This window comes from Canis lupus, chromosome 14 (assembly GCF_011100685.1).
Source record: "Canis lupus familiaris isolate Mischka breed German Shepherd chromosome 14, alternate assembly UU_Cfam_GSD_1.0, whole genome shotgun sequence".
Lineage (NCBI taxonomy): Eukaryota > Metazoa > Chordata > Mammalia > Carnivora > Canidae > Canis > Canis lupus.
The window spans coordinates 4,477,637-4,482,032 of record NC_049235.1 but is presented as its reverse complement, the minus strand read 5'-3'; positions in this window follow the sequence as shown (position 1 = coordinate 4,482,032).

Genomic DNA, 4,396 nt, shown 5'->3' with positions numbered 1-4,396 from the left:
CATAACTAGTAATGCCCCTTCCCTTCAAGATGAAGACTACCTTCCTTTCCTAGCCAGTTACAGTGAAGCCCCCCCGTTTTGGCCAGTTCTGCTGTAACGCAATATATGCATTCCCAGAAATCATCACGATGAGCAAAATCACACAATCAAAACCATAGAGCTTATGGGGTGGGGGGGAAGGGGATTAGAAGCACAAACCTGTGGGGTGCCTAGATGGCTCAGTCGGTTGAGCGTCTGCCTTTGGCTCAGGTCATGGTCCCAGGGTGCTGGGATGGAGCCCCACGTTGGGCTCCCTGCTCAGTGGGGAGCCTGCTTCTCCCTCTGCCTCTGCTCCTCCCCCCAGCTCATGCTCTCTTTCTTGCTCTGCTCTCTCTCTCAAACAAATAAAATCTTTTAAAACACACACACACAAATGCTCAAAAACTCCACCAATGACACCTTTTTTTTTAAAAGGAGAAGAATCTAATAAAAATGGTAGCCCAATTGTACACGTTAAAATGGTTAAGAAATACATAAATACTGCAATAAAAATGGTGCTTTACCCTGAAATGTCCTGATGTTTGCTTATGGAAAGGGCACCTGAAAGGTTACAGCTTGTGTCACTGGGACAGGAAGTGGGCAGAAAGTTGGAACCGCAGGTGCAGATGGACGTGGCTCCCAGCACAGTGGGCGGACCCTGGGAGCAGGGGGATGTCTGAGGCATGTGCCTTCAATACATTCCTACGCTTCTCTGCTTCTCCATACGCCTATGCAGTTTTCTGCACTCACCTAGTGTTTCTCGCGTGCTAAATGGCACATAAGTAAATGTGAAATTTGTGCCATGCTCCAAGCATTCCCTAAAACATCAATTGCACTGGAACAAATTTGCGTTTTCAAAACCAGCCTTATAGCGGAACTTGCTGTGTATCCAAACTCACTTAGGGAGTTAGCAATCAGGCTGGGCCCAGTTTATGCTACCAGGTTCTTATTCACAGGGACACATCTCACTTCTAACGTGACCAAAGATAGGGCGGAGGGAGCATCCGATGGGTGGTAAAGCTTTCCTTAAGCAGAAAACGCGAAGCCTCGTATACTTGAGATTACCTGTCTTCAACTTTTAGAAGAAGCCAATCACAGGAAACAAGCTGATATGTGGACATGAGCCAAATAAAGTAAATAAAAAAATGTGTCCTGGAAAGAGATTCACCGAGTCCCCTGAGCCTTCCACACCTGTGGTTATGTGTAATAAAAATTGGCATTTCGGAATGGGGATTCTGACTCAGGATCCTGAATGCTTTCTGAATTACAAAATCAAGAGCAAATGCTGTTCGGTGTTCAAACAGCTTAAGGAAGGAAAACGGACAGAAGCCTTTGAATAGGCAGTTTAACAAGGCTAACCAAAACAAGAATTTTTCTTTGAAGATTTATTTATTTATTTATTGGAGAGGGAGAAAGAGAGAGCGAGAAAGCCGAGTGGGAGGGACAGAGGGAGAGGGAGAGAGAGAAAAATCTCAAGCAGACTCTGCACCCAGCATGGAGCCCAACGTGGGGTTGGATCTTACAACCCTGAGATCACGACCTGAGCCGAAACCAAGAGTCGGTCGCTTGACCAACTGTGCCAGCCAGGTGCTCCCAAGACAAGAATTTTTTATGATTCTCAGTTAACCAAAAATACTGTGTCTTTAACTTTCCAATTCCCAGAGGCTGGCTTTCACATGCCCACCAGAGACATGCCCCCCGAGGAGGTAAGCTACATCATAGTTTGAAAATCTGGAAAAGTTGCTCCGATGGTTCAAATGGTCTAGGGTGAAGCTGCCTCTCTGCACCCCCCGCCCCGCCCTCCCCCTACCAATTCTTGATCTTGTCCTACTTCCCCTGGAAGCATGAAGCACAGCAGAACTGCAGCTGGAAATCTGCCCTGAGCAGATGAGGAATCAAGGGGAAATTTTATAGATGGAGAGATGGACAGTCCTGAAGTGTAGTAACCAGACTACGGAGATTGCAGTTTCAGCTTCCCGTGACAGAAGAGCCTTAACGGGCCCCCTCACACACTGTGAGAGCAACAATCGCCGTAATGGAAATGTTCCCTGAGCCTGTGACTCCTTCCAGTCAGGAAGTTCCAATCAGGACACACTTTGCTCTTGTTGATGACAGTGACCTCCTGCATTCCCCAAGGAAGCTCAGGAGCACTGCGCACCAGATGGGGGAAGGTGAGCAGCGTTGCATTATCACTACCATCACTGCCCATCACTGTCACCATCGCATCATCCCATGGGGTGTGACGGGCATAGACCCCCTGCTGAGAGCTGTAGCCAGTTGCACAGACGCTCTTCCCTCAGCTAGAGGCAGGCAGCACAAGCCAGAAGGAATACTCATTCATTCCTTTATCAAAATATTAATTCTATGGTTATTTGGTCCCTATTGTGTATTACCAGGAAGGGTCCAGGTGGAATGAGTAGGTCATCGTCCCAGCACTCAAGGAACATCCATCCGAGCGGCAAAGGAGACACCCACTGCCAGTATTAGAACTTAGGTGTCACGGGAGAATGTTGGCCTCAGATTTTAGTTACCCCAGAAAGTAATAAGGTCATCATCCTCAGCCTTCTGGCGTCCAACCCCCATGTCCAATTCATTGCCAGGATTGCCTCATCTTCCTTCTCACTGTGACGTAAACCTTCCCCTCTGTCACTGCCCTGGCTCAGGCCCCCCCGGGTGTCTCTGATGGTCTAAACACAGGTCTCGCTGCCCCCCGCCCCTTGCCTCTCATGATCCATTCTGCCCAGTGCGGCCTAACTGATCCTCCCAAGATGCAACCCTGAAGGAGTCACTCGCTCCCCTGACTGAAGACCTTCCTGTCCACAAGCCCATGGTCAGGGGCGGCACCCCTTGCCCAGCAACCCATGCCCGGCACTCTCCAATGGCCCCGACACTCATCACCCTGCGGCCCTGCGGTGCTCACTGCTCCCTGGGAAACCCAGGCACCCCACACCCCGAGGCCTTGTCCATATGCTGTCCCCTCTGCTGCCTTGGCAGTCTGCCCAAATCCCTGTCCTCCCTAGAGGTCCAGCCCGGGGTCCACATGGGGAATCTCCCAGCACCTCCCTCCTCGTGCCAGGTAGGATGCATCACACTGATTGTTGCATTTTCTAAAAGTTTGTCATAATCATTTGTTTGGATAACTAACTAACTGCCCTCCTAGATTCTGAATTCCTTGAGGGCAGGACAAGTTTACCCAGTGCCAAGTCAGGACCTGACATGGGGTGACTGGACTCAGGACTCCCCTCAAAATACGGGAAGCTCTCTCATGGGATTGTAAGCCCTGCTGCATAAAACCCCCAGCCTTCCTTCTCAGGAGGCTGAACACAAACACATGGCTGGTGGGGGATGTCCTGGAGCAAGCAGGAATTTGCTCGAGGCCAGCCATACTCCTCGGTGCCCTCTGCCACTACTCTTGTGGCTGATGCCACATGCAGGGGAAGGCACCATGGGGTCAGAGCGTGGCTGGCAGTCTCTCACTATAGGAGGCCAACTACGTACTGCCCATTGTACTTTTATTTACTTCATTAGGTGAATAGATATTATCCCAATTTGATAGATGAGCAAACAGCCTCTCTGAGGTTAAGACGCCCAGGGCCACACTGGCTGTGCTACTTCCCAGGGCTGGGATTTGAACCCGTGGATCTCTGAGTCCACAGTGTGAGTCCCCGCCATCACTCTGCCTCCCGCGAGTGGCCGATGGCGGGGCAGCTTGGATGACACTGCCCTGCATCCTGTAGGGCCAACACTCCGTGAGCACTGGTTGTTATTTACCTTATATGGTGAGCGGAGAGATGCCCGTGTCCCCCCCATTTCTGCAGACTAACAGACGGGCGCTAATTCGGTAAGTGCAAATTGTCTGGCTTCGGTTCTATCCACCATCTGTCTGCTTGAACTAGTGGAACCAGGGTGACTTGTAATCATGCCCGGCTCTCTTCACAAGGTCCTTCCAGCCCTTCCAATGAGTTTATCCTCTTCCTATTTTAAGAAAGAGCTTCACATAGCAGGGCACTTATGGAACACGTCCAACTACCAGAGTCGAAAGTGATATTATGAAGCCAAAGCAATCACACAGACAAAACCCTTAAACTAGGTGCCAGAGGACCCGGGCTGGCCCCGCTCCTCCCAGGGAATTGCTGGGCGACGAGAGACAAGTCTCGGCAACTCTTAGGGCCTCAGTTTCTCCACCATGACACTGGCGTCTGGAGCTTTCTAGAAGAGGAGGTGGTACTTGTGCTGTGTGTGTGGCAGGCCTGCCCCTGTGGTGCTGGTGGCGCTTTGGAGGGACTGTCCCCAACCTTCTCATCCTCACCCTCCAGGAGAAGCTCTTGAAACCCCACATCAAAGACTCTCCCTGCCTCCCCACCCCTGCTAAAAATAA